This window comes from Marmota monax, unplaced genomic scaffold (genome assembly GCF_021218885.2).
Source record: "Marmota monax isolate L192 unplaced genomic scaffold, Marmota_monax_Labrador192_F-V1.1 WCK01_AAM20220418_F8-fsc00160, whole genome shotgun sequence".
Taxonomy (NCBI): domain Eukaryota; kingdom Metazoa; phylum Chordata; class Mammalia; order Rodentia; family Sciuridae; genus Marmota; species Marmota monax.
In genome coordinates, this window is record NW_026694183.1 from 3,559,878 (window position 1) to 3,575,941 (window position 16,064).

Sequence of the window (16,064 nt, forward strand, 5' to 3'; positions counted from 1 at the left end):
ATTAGTCATCCCAGGAGTCCTGGTGCCACCAAGGGGAAGGCACTGGGGTATGGCAAATGTTTGCCCTCAGGGCACTTTGGAGGCAGAAGCATAAAATCCCTGACTCCTCCCCAGGGCTTCCACCCTGGGTCCCCACCAATGCCCCCTCCACAGACACACACAGCTTCCTCCAGCACTGGGCATAGAACCCAAGGGGGCTCTGCCTCCGAGCTTCATCCCCAGTCCTCTTTGATTTGGGACAGGGTCTGGCCAAGTTGCCCAGGCTGGCCTCCAACTTGGAGCCCTTCTGTCTCAGCCTCACCAGGGTTAGGGACAGCAGGCCTGCACCCTGCGCCCAGCTTGGGTCCCTGGCGCTGAACAGACTCAGGATGTAGGAGACCTGAACGGTAATAATTGGTTCCTGTGCAAAGCCATAATGCACACAGAGCAGTCAACCCCAGTTTATATAACAAAGGGCCCTGGCTCCCAGGTGCTGGGCGGCCCACCCTGCTCAATAAAGGGGAGGAGCAAAGGCGCACTTTTCCCTCACGGCCAGCAGGAGGCGCGCAGCGAGGGCACGTTGGGCAAACGCTTCTCCTTCTGGCCAGCAGAGGGCGGGCCGCCAGGGCTCCCTCAGGGAAGGTCAGAGCTGGGATCCTGGGGTCCTGGTTCCTAGCCAGGCGCCCTCCCTTTATGTCTGTCTGTATTTCTCATTTGTCCCCTTGTAAAATGGGGCCAGTAGGACACAGTGAACCACAAGGAAAGTATTAGCACGTTGTCAGGAGGACATCGGTGACGTTCTTTCATTTATTTATCTTTACCTGGGGCTGAGGGTCCACCCAGTGCCTCACAGGTGCTGGGCAAGCTCTGCCCCTGGGCCACAGCCCCGGCCCCCAGAACACGGTGATTTTAAAGCAGCTCCCTGTCCCATTCCCAGGCGACCGGATGACCTGTGCTGAATGCTGCTCCTGAACCTCTGGTTCCTTTTTTGTGGCTGGTGCTGGGGATGGAACCCAGGGCCCTGTGCAGGCCAGACAAGCACCCTACCAACTGAGCTATATCCCAGACCCTGAAACTTTTATTCCTGCACTGATAACTGTGGGAATCCGGAAACCAGGGTCACATGGTGCTGAACCTGTTTATTTCCTGTTCAGCCCCTTCAGGATATGAAGATGCTGAAAAGTGAATTTCCACAGTTCATTTTCTTACCTTTTTCTTAAAAAAAAAAAAAAAGATTTTTTAGTTGTAGTTGGACACAATACCTTTATTTTATTGATTTATATGTGGTGCTGGGAATGGAACCCAGGGCTTCTCCTGTGCTGGGTTAGCATCTACCCCTGAGCCCCAGCCCTAGCCCCTTTATTTCTTTTTCTTTCTTTCTTTTCTTTCTTTCTTTCTTTTTTTTTAGTGCTTGGGATCCAATTGGGGTGCTCTAGCACAGAGCTCCACCTCTAGTTCTTTTTCTTTTGGGGAGTACTGGGGGTGAAGGCAGGCATGCTCAAGTACTGAGGAACCACCCAGGCCTGTTTTATATTTGATTTAGAGACAGGGTCTCACTGAGTTGCTTAGGGCCTCCCTTTTGCTGGGGCTGGCTCCTCCTGCCTCAGTCTCCTGGGCCCCTGGGATTACAGGCATTCGTCACAGCACCACTCTCTAGTCCTTCTTCATTTAATTTTTGGTACTGGGGATCAAACTCAGGGACACTTTACTGTTATTGAAAGCTCTGTCCTTGTCCCCGATGCCAATTCAATTAGGAGGATATGTATTTGGGAAAAAGGAAAAAGTTGATTGCTTTGCTAGCAAAAGAGAAGCCCAGGGGCTGGGGATGTGGCTCAGTTGGTGGAGTGCTCACCTCCCATGCACAAGGCCCTGGGTTCAGTCCAGAGCACCACAAAATAAATAAATAATGTTATGTCCATCTCCAGCTCAAAAAATATTAGAGAGAGAGAGAGAGAGAAGCACAGGGGTCCAGGTATGGTGGCACACACCTATAATCCCAGCGGTTTGGGAGGCTGAGACAGGAGAATCCCAAATTCAAAGCCAGCCTCAGCAACTGAGAGGCACTAAGCAACTCAGTGAGACCCTCTCCTTAAAATAAAATACAAAATACAGCTGAAAATGTGGCTCCGTGGTCAAGTATCCCCGAGTTCAATCCCCAGTACCTAAAAAAAAGAAAGAGAGAGAAGCACAGGACTCCTGTCTTAGAGGCTGTGGTTCTGCCCATGAATAGGAAAGGTGACTTGGAAGGAGGGGACTGGAAGTCTACCTCCCTGGGTTCTCTGTTGGAGGGTAATTCACTTGTTAACTTGGGAGGCAGTCACTTCTGGCTCTACAGGTGCCATTCCCTAAACCTGGATGACTTCATTCCTATGGTGGGTGTGCACTCACGGACAGATAAATCTGCCTAAAAGGGGGAAGAAAGGGAGTGCTGTTTCCCCTGAGATTAGGGAGGGGGGAGATTAGGGAGGAGCAGGGAGAGAGGAAGATGAAAAAAATGTCCATTTTAAATAGATGACAGTGGCAGAGCAGCAAGAGCTCCCTTCAGAGCGTAAAGTGGGCACTGTTGCAGGAGGACTGCATGTTTGTGGGAAATTTAGCAAGACCTTGTCTCAAAATATTGACAATCACAACATATCTAGGAACATTAGCATGATACAGATTTGTCCCTTGCTGGGTGCAGAGGTGAGCAGCTCTTCTCCCAGCAGCTGGGAGGCCCAGGCAGGATTGCAAGTTTGAAAAAAGCCCCAGCAATTGAGCCAGGCCCTAAGCAATTTAGGGAGGGAGACCTGCTTCAAACTTGTTGCTCTGTTTGCCTACTTCTTTCTCTCTCTCTGTTTTTTTTTTTTTTTTTTTTTGGTATCTGGGATTGAACTCAGGGGCACTTGACCACTGAGCCACATCCCCAGCCCTATTTTGTATTTTATTTAGAGACAGGGTCTCACTGTGTTCTCAGCACCTTGCTGTTTCTGAGGCTGGCTTTGAACTCACCATCCCCTGCCTCAGCTGATTTTAAAAATCAGTTGCAGTGGCAGAGCAGCAAGGATATTCCAAAGTAGGAATTTCCAAGAGTATGCAGTCCAACAGAAGACAAATCAGCAGGTAATTACTAACTACAGATGGTAAATTATTTTCCCCGATTTTGTGACAGTTTTGGTATTTTTCAGCTTTTTTTTAAAAAAAGTTGTAATTATCTGACTTTTTTCCCTCAATCTAAATAGTCACTTTCACCAGGTTTGGAGGCACACACCTGTCATCCCAGCAACTCGGGTGGCTGAGGCAAGAGGATCACAAGCTCAAGGCCAGCCTCAACAATTTAGGTGAGGCCTTGTCTCAAAAAATAAAAAATGGGCTGGGGGATGTAACTCAAGGTAAAGCACCCCTGGATCTAAGCCCCAGTTTTTATTAGTCTGTATTTTAAAATTTTGCTGGGTGTGGTGATGTTACCGCTGTTTACCCAGTGACAAGTCTGAATGCTGAAGTGTAACACCAGAGAAGCACATCGAGGCCAGTGGAGACTGGAAAGTGGAGGCTTTATTAAAGACTTCCTCCCAGAGGAAGAAGGGGACCTGAAAGGCGGAATCCATGGAAGGGGCAGGTCTTCCCTTTTTTTTATAGCTAAGTGCCGCAGTCTGGCTGGGCACAAATGCCGCAGTCTGGCTGGGCACACAATCACGAGCCACCACACAGCTTGTAGATTCAAACAGCAGCTCTTTATTCCCGAACTCACACCAGCCATCTACAATCACGTTCTGGGGAAATCCACGTTCTCTGCCCAAATCCACCTCCACTGGGCTTCTGTCTCCCCAAAAATACTGTCTGAATCCTGTGAGAACTCAAGGGGAACTCAGGCAGCAGGATACGCCCTATTCCCAGCAGGAATAATCTTAAACCTTAAACCTGGAACTTAAACCGGGAACGCCCTATTCCGCCTTGGTCCTTGAGCAAGGTCACCTACATTCAATGTCACTGCAAAATGTCAGCAACATGGGGTACGCTGGCAAGGAAATTGTCATACCTACTTGGCTAATGGCTCCCAGCAGCTAAGGTCTTCTTTTGGTTTCCCACATTTCTGTCCTTTGATTCCCTCTGTCCTGCAGTGATAGAAAGCAGGTGGGAAGGCCAGAAGGTGGGAGATAGGTGGGCTGGAGGAGTAATCTGGGCAGGAAGGGCCTGGGGTGCAAATGGCAAAATTTACAAAAAAAAAAAAACTAGGAAGCTGACTGGGTAAGTTTTTCTCTGCATCAACAGTTTGGACGAGATGAAGGCTGTCCTAACACCAGACCTCTTTTGCATCCTGTGAACAAGCCCCATTTCATTACAATGCATTATGCATTTGATAGGTTGTCAAATTCTACCTAGTACTATGGTTCCTTAGCTTCGTACTTCCAAGCGGGCTTGCCCTGTGGTGTTATTTGTAGTCTGTGTCATGCTGGAGTTGATGGAACACTCAGTTCTATTCCTTTTGTTTTAGATGGTGCTGGGGGTGGAACCTAGGTCCTTGCACCTGCCAGATCAGTGCTCTGAGCCACACCCCCAGGCCATTATAATGGGGCTTCCCTCCTGCTGTCTCCTTCCCCTCAGGCTGTGGCATGTGATTAGTAGAAATTAGACTATTTCACCTTTAAAGGAGAGATAGATAAGGTATGTGCTGGTGCTTTTCTTGCTTGGGGAGTTCTTTAATAATTTATTTATTTTTGGTACCAGGAATTGAATCCAGGGTAGCTTAACCACGGAGCCACACCCCAGCCCTTTTTTATTAATATTTTTTAAAAATTTGAGACAGGGTCTCCCTAAGTTACTTAGGGCCTCCTAAATTGCTGAGGCTTTGAGCTTGAGATCCTCCTGCCTCAGCCTCCTGAGCCGCTTGGGACTACTGTATACGTCACTATGCCCACTCATAATTTTACTTTAAAAAAGAGTTTTAAAGCCTTTAGAATGTACATATAAAATTATATCCATCACAGCATCCAAACGGCACTTTCTGGGAGATGATTAAATATTTTAAGCTATGTCCACAGGATACTGTGTGTTTGGAGGGCCACCAAAACAGAAGCAGTGGGGTGGCTGACCATTTTTTAAGTAGTTAATATGGGGGAAATAACACCCATGATTCAATGGGAAGTCATAATAGCAAGCGGCAAAGTGTCTAATGACCTCATTTAAATGAAATAGAGGGAAATAGGAGCCTTGGGAACACATGCAAGAATTTCCAAAAATACCTACGTCCAGGTGGTCAGGGTTCCCGAGTGGAGTGAAGCAGGGTAAAGTGAAAGCCCAATGGAGGTCCAGCTTAGATTGGTCTCAGTTGTTTCAAAGTTTGAACAACTTGGTCTGTTACATATTCAAACAAATGAAATACCCCATGAAATGCTGTTTACAGCTAAATGAATCTTACACTCAGTGAGTTTAACTTTTTATGTCATATTTTCCAGGTAAAATAGGATAAACTAGTTCAGTAAAATGACCAGGCAGTGAGGTTAGTGGCCGTTCAGCCACAGCTGGAGGGTAACCTGTGGACACCTTCCTGAGCCCCCCACCAAGGCCTGTTTCAAGTGTAAAAGACCTTGGGGCTCCCCTGGGGGAACATCCCCAACTCCTTTGTTCCAGAGTGGGGGAGGGAAGGAGGGAGGGGGTGAACCCAGAGGGAAGTTACTAGGAGGAGTGTAAGGGTAAAAGAAATTGAAGTTAAAGCGTAAAAGTTAAAGGGTAAAAGACCGGGTGTTGTAAAAGTTTCTAAGCTGCAAGGTCTGAGTTAAAATGTAAAGGAGGTATTGTTAGGTTTCTATGTTACCTGCAAAACCTGAAATTTCTGTAGCTGTTAAGACAACGCTTGGAACTGCCCAGTAAATATTTCCCCTGACTATTGGTTGTTTAATAAGGGCTCTGTGTGGTCACACGTAGGCATTGCAGGGCCTGGACCAATCAGTTTAAATGTAACCCCCTCCTTAGGAATGACCTATCACTCCAGCCTGACCTGTTCCCACCAATGAATGAACTAATCATGTTTAGGAGTTGTTGTTCAATTTTCCCGCGCCTCATGATGATTTGTTCTGATGTATGCAAAGCCCTCCGCCCTCCCCAAAAAGTGTACTTAAGCAGTGCTCAGCCCCTGCTCGGGGCTCTGGGCTGCTTTCCCTTCTTGAGTGGGCACGGAGCCCCAGCATGCTGGTTCAATAAATCCCCCCTTCTGCCAATTGCATGAGTGGTCACTTGGTGGTCTCTTTCTCCGACATTTCGCGGGATCCTTACATGACTTATGTATCAAAAAACTCAAAACTTTAGATAGGGTTCCAAGATCTCCTTGTACTGACTACCCCGGAGGCCACATAAACTTTTTTTTCACAAAACAGAAAAGCGATGGTTATGTAATTATAAAGCTATTAAGTGCTTGGGCAAACCAGAGGTTACATGCTTCGTGCTCTGGTGTGAAAATCTGCCCATCCACCACTGAGCCACATCCCCAAGCCCTTTTTATTTTTTATTTTGAGACAGGCTCTCCCTAAGTTGCTAATGCTTTTCTTGAACTTGCCACATCTTCCCTGAACCTCCCCAGTGGCTGGGATGCAGTGTGCGCCACCTCTGCGCTGTGACAGTGCTGGCGCCCCCTGGGAAAGTGGGGTAGCACGAAGGGCCTCCTTCAAAGCTCAATGCTTGGGATCAAGTAAGAAAGATTTCAGAGACATCACTCAGAGCAACAGGCATGAGTTTATCAGGGATAGGAAACGGGAAAGGGGGACATGCTCAAGGGAGAGAGTGGGTCCTCTCAGAGAGGAGAGATGACATGCCTCTTCTGCCCTCCAGTTTTATTGGGGGGGCCCAGGGAATTTTCCAGACAGTCCCCCCAGGTCCACTTCTTGACTTTTAACTGACAGCAGAGGACATCAGACTTTTAAGTCCCCATTGCCATGACAACTCTGGGTCGCTTTGGCCCATACTGCACATTTTATGGCTAGGGGGAATTATGCTTATCTCCTTGAGTTCCCCTGGTCTGTGGTAGGGTTTATAAAAGTCCCCACCTTCAGAATAACTTGTGCTCTTATCTACATTTGGGCCTGCATCTCTCCTGCAGGTAGTTTGCTGAGGAATGTTAACATCCTGTCAACTTAAGCCAGGCAGAGCTGCAGGTAAATTGCTTTTCAAAAGAGAAAGCATGTAGGACTCAGCACAGTGGGCCGTTTATAGATTTATTCCCTTAACATCACATTCCCTCCACTAAGACTATCAGTCCCCTATCAGCACCACATTGATCTTGACCTTGAAGTTTCCAAGGTCAGGACCTGATAATAACCCCATTCTACCCACCCCGGCTGTGAGCCTGTCTAAGAAGAGGAACCTATCTACACATACTTTCCCCGCTCCTCCAATAACTCCAGGTTCCCCTTCACAATTAACCAGTAGAACTGGGGCTCCCCACCCCTCCCAGGATCCCAGGTGCATTAGCTTGGGACAATAGGAAAATCAATCAATCATCATTCTGGGTCAGCTCAGGTGAGTGCGTGGAGGTGGGGGCTAGCTTTCATCTGGTTTTCTTGGAGGAAAGCAGGAAACATATGCGTCTGGCCAATGAAATAAATACAGCCACTTTTGCCCTGAGTTTCCCGTGAACTGGACCTCACATGAGTCTGTTAAAGACAAAACCGCCACTTGTCACAGTCATGGATTTGATCCTGACAACTCCGCTTAGAACTTGTCCTTTGTATTAACTTCCTTTACTGAGGTCTCAGTTCACACGAAGGAAGCATCCAGCGCTCAGTGGACCCAGCTCCAACCCCCTAAGCCCTTTCTTTAGAAGGAAACCCGGTGGGTACCTCAAGGAGAGGCTGTACCCAGGTAATTTTTCCGTTCACCCCAATCGCAGCGGGCTCCAACACTTATGGAAGCAGTAACACAATCCCTGCCAGATCTCCCCTGGCACCCAGCACCTGAGAGCTGGGAGGATGGGGGACCCTCTCAGATGCACGAGTGTTCTGCATCTGCATGAAGACCAAGCTCATGCTGGGGGGTGGAAAGCGTGCACCTTCTCTGCGGTCTCCACCCAAACTTCTGATTTTACTGTTTCACCTTCTCTCCCCTGGTCTGTGTCCCAGGAGGGGGAGCTGCAGGGTCCGCATTGCCGGATCTCCTTGCCCTCTGCAGGCTCCACACAGAGAGAGAGAGTATTTCAGTTTAACACCCCAACCTCCACGCCACTCAGGATGTGGGGAGACAGCCAGCAGCCCTGACCACTGAGGCCGGAAGCCTCCCCGGCCTCATCAGCAACAGCCGGGGAAGGACTTCTTTTCTGTTCTGCATCTTGATTCCAGAGACCTTTGGACAAACCGATTCACACTGTTTCAATGCAGGCAAGTAGAAAAGTCTAGTTCTGCAGGTCCATAGTCAGAAGACTAGCTTTGCTGGCCAGTGGGTGGAGGGAATTGGATGTGGCCTCGGGGTTACTTGGAGCTGAAAGGGTTTGGAAATCAACAGGTGCAGGAAGAGTCCTCCACCCTCCTCTCCTCTATCTGAAAGCAGGGCATTGGTTTCCTTTGTTTTTTTGTTTTTATAATTTTTTTTCCCTTTAGAACTGAGGATGGAACTCAGGGGCACTCAACCACGGAGCCCCATCCCCAGCCCTATTTTGTATTTTATTAAGAGACAGGGTCTCACTGAGTTGCTTAGTGCCTCGATGTTGCTGAGGTTGGCTTTGAACCTTCGATCCTCCTGTTTCAGCCTCCCAAGCTGCTGGGATTACTGACATGTGCCACTGTGCCCAGCGCATTGGTTTCCACGTAACAGGTATCTTTCCCCCTCTCTGGACCTGAGAGAAAAATGTCTCATCATCAAAGACAGGGAGTCAACACCAGGAGGTGTTTGCACAATCGAATCTTACTGAGATATCTTCATCTTCCATTAACAACCCCCTTATATTTCCTAGTCATTTCCCCACAATTCATCATTCTTCTGCTTAAAGAGAAAATCTTCTTTCCTTTGTTTAAAAAGCATACAAACACCCAAGTCTAATTGCTTATTTGAGTTTTCCTTCCTTTCTGGGTACACACACACATCAATATTGTTTGCCTTTTCTCTTGTTAATGGATCCTTGTTGGTTTTATTCACAGACCCCCAGGCATAGCAAGTAAGAGTGTAGAGAAAGAGATTTTTACCCCCAACATGGGAAATGGTGCCAGAAGTCACAAACGCTACCAATTGTAATTGTAATTCTGTTTGGTAATCACTGAGTTAGGGTTTTCTTTAAAAAATGGAAAATGATCTTGTGTGGCCACATGATTCTATTTCTTTATTTGAAAGTGATCCACTGTGTTGCGGGGAGGTGGGGGGAGACAACCCTGCAAAACAAGAGAGAGTTTCATTGTGATGGCTCAGCATTTTCTCCTTCATCATGACATTCAAAAGGTTTTGCTCTTTTCATGTTGGTATTAATGGATCTTGCTTTCTACACAGAATTGAGGGTTTTAATAATGATACAAAACAACAACAACACAAACACACACACATACAAACTAACAAACCACCATAAACTTAGTGACTTGAAATGACACAAATCTATCTTGTGCTTCTGGAGATCGGAAGTCTGACAGGGGTCTCTTCTGGCTGGTTCCTTCTGAAGTCTCCAGGAGAGAATTGTTTATTTGCTTTTTACGACCATGGCTCCAGCCTCTGCCTCTTCTCCTCTGACTCCAACCCCTCTGCTCCCTCTTCTGCTTTTGAAGCCCCTTGTGATTCCACTGGGCCCATCTGGGTGCTTCAGGCCAATCTTTCCCACTCAAGATCCCTAGCCTCACGATACCAGTCCCTTTGCCATGCATGATAACACAGGCACCAATTTGGGGAATTAGGACCTGGACATCTTTAGGTTTGTTATTCTGCCTGTAACAAGATAGTGGCCTTCAAGGACATTTATATTAAGTAATTTTATTTAATTTTTTCCCCTGGGGGACCTCACCCAAGCGTGGGCTCAACCACTGAGTTACTTCCCCAACCAACCCCTGAATAGAGGTTGAAAAATCTAAGAGGAAGAAACAAGCTAGGGACTCCCTTGGGAGAAGGATGTGGCCCTGGGATGAGCTTGTCACTGGGGGATGAGAGAACACCTTGGAAAGCAAGGGCAGACTTCTCTTGGTGGGTGGATCTGGTGGTGCGGAGTTCTGGATGGAGGGGGAAGTTTGGATCTTTGAAATGCAGAAAGCCCTGAGCTGACTTGACCTGGGGAAGGACAGAAGGTCCCAGAACAGAAAGGGGCAGCTGCAGGGCCAAAAGGCAGATCAGTGAGTGCATTTGGGCACCTCAAGGGGTTGTTCATTTGCATATCGATGGCCAGAAAAATCACAGAAATGGCTCTTTTATTGTTCCCCTCCCCTCCCCTCCTTTTCTCCCTCCCTCCCTCCCTTCCTCTTTCTTTCTTCTTTCACTGGGCAGGAGTGTTCTATTTGCGTTGTGTCTCCAGCCCTTTTTATTTTGTATTTTGAGACAGACAAGTTGCTGAGGCTGGCCTGGAACTTGGGATCCTCCTGCCTCAGCCTCCTGAGTAGCTGAGATCAGAGAGGTAGGCAGCCAGGCCCAGCTATTATCCTCTATTCCTTTGTCCTCTCTCTGCCCTAAAGAAGCTCTAGAAATTATTTATGTCCTAGATCCGGCAGTCATGTGCTTACCAATTGTTCATGAGTTGAAAGTTTTCTTTCCAATTTCGTCCCCAAACATGATTTTAAAATTTAAAACATTTTAACTGACATAATATTTGTGCTTATTTGTGATACAGGGTATTATAATTTAATACATGTATACAGTGGGTAATGATTAAATCAGGATAATTAATCCAGTAGAATGGCTGTGTGGGGAATTCTTCTAACTCTTCTACTCTAGTTATTTAAAATGTACAATTATTTTTGTTGTAGATGGTATTTACTTTGATGTGCTATAGAACACTAGAACTTCTTTACCTCCCTCCTCCAAAACAAGGTTTAAAATTTGTGTCGGGATATGTCGAAAGCTAACATCTCAAGAAACACCACTATTTTGTAGGATTTAGAAAGTCTCAGTGGCAGGGGAGATACTTTGGAGAAACTGTTGACTTTGCATTTATTTCATCTAGATGGGTGCTGACCAATAGAGCAGCCACGGGGCCCATGTGGCTATTTAAGCTAATTAAAGTAAAATGAAACGCATTTAAATAAAATTAAATTCAAATGCCTCAGTGGTGCGAGACACTTTTCTAATGTTCCAGAGTCACCCATGGCTGGTGGATTCCCAACTGGATAGTGCAGAGGTCAAACCTTTAAATCACTGTAGAAAAATTCGACTGTACTATTTGAGGTCCCCAGCCAGGAGCTGGCAGAGTCTTGAGGACAATCGGGCAAGTGATAGCAGTAGCAGGTGTTGCCTTTGGTGCCCCGGTCCCCCCAGAATTCCGGGAAGCTCAGTGTTCTCCAGGGCAGCCGGAGGCAGGGCCAGTGCCCAGCTGGGGTGTCCTGTGTCGGGGAACACCACCCCTGGCTCCCTTTTATAAAATTAAATATGCACCACTGTGCACAACATAATGTATCAATTAAAAATGTGGGGAAAAAAAGATATTCCCTTTATCACTGGTTTCTAGCAACTTCATTATGATGCACCCATGTATGCTTTAAAAAAAATTAGGTGTGTATTAAAGTCTTTTCAATTCATCGACTTCCCCTTCCTTCCTTTTGCCACTCTATAATTCTTTGCAAACAAAAGTTTGTTCCTAAGTGTAAAACAGGCTCCAAGACAACACCTCATTCTTGTTCTTGGTGGCCAAAGGGGCGATGGCAGGGAATCTGGATGTTCAAATAGGAATGGAATCAAGGGTCCCCTTGGCGCCAGGCGGGGAACGGCTTCCTCCTTTGCTGGATTTCTTCACTGCCCCTGTTGGCCAGGTGCCTTCCCGGCAGCCTCTGCTTTGAGCTCCTCAAAATGTTTCTTCCCCGCTTTGGTACTGGGGATTGAATCCAGGGGCAATGGACCTGAGCCCCATCCCCAGCCCCTTTTATATTTTATTTAGAGACAGGGTCTCACTGAGTTGCTGAGGGCCTCGCTGAGTTGCTGAGGCTGGCTTTGAACTCAGGATCCTCCTGCCTCGGCCTCCTGAGCTGCTGGGATTGCAGGCGTGGGCCACCACACCTGGGTCTCCTTGAGTTTTTTCTGCTACTCTTTGAGTTCTGTTTAGAGGCCTTATGTTCCCTGTCCATCTCCGTGGCCAGCTTCTGGGGCTTCTTCTTGCCACTTTTGTGGCCTGACATGATGTCTGTTGTCTCTTCCCTAGACTCTGCTCCTGAATTGCTGACTTTCTTGGCTCATCATGAATAAACAATGGCATCTGATTTATAGTTAGACTCTCTCTCTCTCTCTCTGTATCTACCTACCTACCTACCTAACCTACCTACCATCTAGCCACCCATATATCTATTCATCTATACTATACTCTGGAACAAGTAGTGATGTTTACTAGATCCTCAAAAAATAAAAATAAGAGTAAGATGATCTGTCTGTAGTTTCCTTCATGAACACCTGTCCCAAAGCCATGGACAAAGAAGAGACAGGGAGCAGTCCCAGCTGAACTCTGAAGATCTATACTGTCTTCATCGATGTCCCCCCCACCCCCATATACTTGGATAAATTCAGACAATTTCAACTCTCTCCTAGGCTCCTATTATATGCATGATCCTCAGAGATCTGCTGCACTCCTAGCACATGGCTTTAGAAACAGGAACTTGGAGACCAAAATAAACTCAAGAACCAAAGGAATTCTCCAAATGGTAAATATCCAGTTGTTGGGTAAGGGGTAAACAATAACTTTTGGAAAGGACAGTGCAGTAGCATTGAAGGTTTGAGAATCCACAGATTGACCCTTGATCACCAGACATCTCTACCGACTAACAAAATCCAGGAACCGTCTGTTAAATTGGTGTCCACTTACCTAACTGTTGTCACGGGGACAGGTGTCTGCAAAGAGAGATGGCCAGATTAATGCTTTTCTCCTACTTAAGAACTTAATGGGAAATATATTATCTGAAGTAAGGTCAATTTATATCTATCTATCTATCTATCTATATATTTTTGGGGGGATTATTGGGGATTGAACTCAGGGCCACTCGATCACTGAGCTCATCCTCAGCCCTATTTTGTATTTTATTTACAGACAGGGGACAGGGTCTCACTGAGTTGCTTAGTGCCTCACCTTTGCTGAAGGTGGCTTTGAACTCTGGGTCTCTTCCCTCACCCTCCCAAACCGCTGGGATTATAGGCGTGTGCCACCGTGCCCGGCCTCGATTTATATTTTAACATTATATTTTCTGATTTCATGAGCAATACCCTGAAAGAAAGACAGGGACTTACCCGTGTCACTGATTTTGATGATGTTTTTGAGTGGAACTTTCATTTCCTTTATGTTGTCCTCGAAACGCTTATAGTCTTCAGGGATCAGATCCTGCTCTGGGACTGGGACTTGGGAAAGGACAAAATTAAAAGGACATTTTAAAGGACAAAATCCCAAATGGTTATTTATTAGAGATGACGTGCAAAGAGGGTTCCAGGGAAAAGCATTTTCAAGAGAGTGATCCGGGCTTTTCTGAGTCCTCCTTTGCAACAGAAGGAACCCTCCCCCGTTTCCCTTTCCAGAAACTCGTCAGGTTCTTAAGGGGCTCTGAACTCCAGCCACGGGTTGAGGAAAGGGGAGGACCCCATAACTCGCGGGCGTGGAGGTCAGAACACCAAAATGGGCATCATTTCCTCTCCCTGTAGCCAAACCCAGGGGACTGATCCCTGGCTCTTTGCTCTCAGCTGGAAAAGATGAGCTGGACACTGGACAGGGTCACTGGAAACACCCCTTGAGGAGACCACTCATGGATGAAGACACCTGTGATACCAGTTCTCTCCCATTTTTTCCCCCCAAATCTGATCCTTACTACTGGAAACACTAAAGAGAATCTCTCCTCTGTCCTGTGGGTGATTTGGAGATCTGAAAGTCATTCACAGACCCAGCCATCCCACCATCAGGTTTATAGCCAAAAGAAAGCAAATCGGGATGTCAAGGAGACATCCGCACTCCCCTGCTGACGGCAGCACGATCCGTAATAGCCATGACGCAGAATCAACCAGTGTCCAAAGGTGGATGCCGGGATCAAGAAAATGTGGGGTCCATATACAGGGTGGAAGGTTATCCAGCCACAAGAAGGACAAAATCCTGCATTTCTGGCGACATGGGTGAGCTTGGAGTGCAGTAGGCCCGTGAGATGAGCCAGGCACAGAGACACAAGCACAGCTTGTTCTCACTTATATGTGGAAGCTAAAAAAACTGGTCTCATAGAAGTTGAGAGCAGAATAATGGTTGCCAGACCTGGGAAGGGGTGGAGAAGCGGGGAGATGAGGACAGAAGGGTCAGTGCGTTCGAGGATACAGCTGTACAGAAGGAATAACACGTAAGGTCTCACAGCACAGCAGGATAAAAACTGTGGTTGACAATAATTAATTGCATATTTCAAAGTAGCTGATGTGAATGTTCTCAGAAAAAGAAATGATAAAAGTTTGTGGCATCACCTCAAAATTATCCTAATTAATTAATAATTAATTAATAATAATTGGGCTGGGGTTGTGGCTCAGCGGTACAGCGCTCGCCTCGCATCTGAGACCCTGGGTTCGATCCTTGGCACCACATAAAAATAAATAAGTGAAGTAAAAGTATTGTGTCCAACTACAACTAATAAATATTAAAAATAAATATTGAAAATAATAATAATAATCAACGGTAAGCACCCTGATCTGCTCATTACATATTGTGGATGATAGTTATTGAATGATCACATTTATTGAATATGTGTACCCTGTAAATTATGTGCCAATTAAAAAGTAAAAAAATAAAAAAAAATCATTCACAATCTTGGATCTTACTATAGCTGCCTTCATTCCCATCTGCTTTTTTCCAAATGTGGATCCCTCTCTGTGGAACACTGACCGATGTCTCTCAGATGCCCTGTGGGACACTTTGGAGATCTGCTCTATGGAGTGATTGCTGAGCACTAGGGGCTTGTGTTACGATCTGCTCAGGATGCTTCCCAGACTTGAGGTTTCCAAACTTGTCCTCTCCCTAGGAAAACCTGGGTTACGCTCTGGGGGTGAGACATAGGTACCAGGTTTTCCCCAGTGAGTGAAAGTTGGAGTCACCACAGGGCCCAGCAATTCCACTCCCAGGCGTATACCCCAAGATCAAACAGCAACTCACACACCAGAACTCGCTCCTCACAATAGCCCAAAGATGGGAGCCCCTCAGAGTGTCCATCAATGGACAGGTGGATGAACAGGATGTGGTTATGGGTCAGTGAAGTATTCAGTGGTAGTTAGGAATGGACCATCCATACAGATGGATCATGGATCAACCAGGACGACATTTTGCCAAGCGAGAAACAGAAGACCACACAGCCTACGATTCCATTTATATGAAAGACAGCAGATTAGCGGTTGCCAAGACCTGGGATAGGGGGTGGCAAGGGGGAGTGACTGCGTCAGGGGTGCGAAAGGACCTGGAAGTTGTCGCTGGACAACAGAGTGTGAGAAAAGCCACCAAATTGGGTACTTTCAAATGGTCAAAATGGTAAATTTTATGTTATGTGTATTTTACCACAATTAAAAAAAAATCCTGCCCAGGAGATGCATTGTGGGGACAAGTTTGGGAACCACCGAATTAGAGAATCATGTCACTGAGTTCTTTACTCTGCTGGGAAACTCCAAAGAAATGACAAATTCTGGTTTGAGGCAATCATATGACCCTCAGGAGCCACTGGGTCTGCTGGGTCTTGTCATTTTCTCAACTTCCTTAACATTCATTTTTGAATTTACAGACGTTGAAATCCACCCTTTTGAAGATGCATTTCTACAAGTTTCAGCAAGTGTAGGGTCTGTCACTCACCAGCACCAAGACAGAAGATGCTCATGCGGATCCCAGCCCTCCCAGCTCCCACAGCTGCCCCAGGGCCGTACACTCCCCTGACACCAAGCTTTGTCAACCTCCAATCATTCTCTGTGCCTGGGGTTTTGCCTTTCCCAGACTGTCACCTGACTGGGGACCACACATGGAC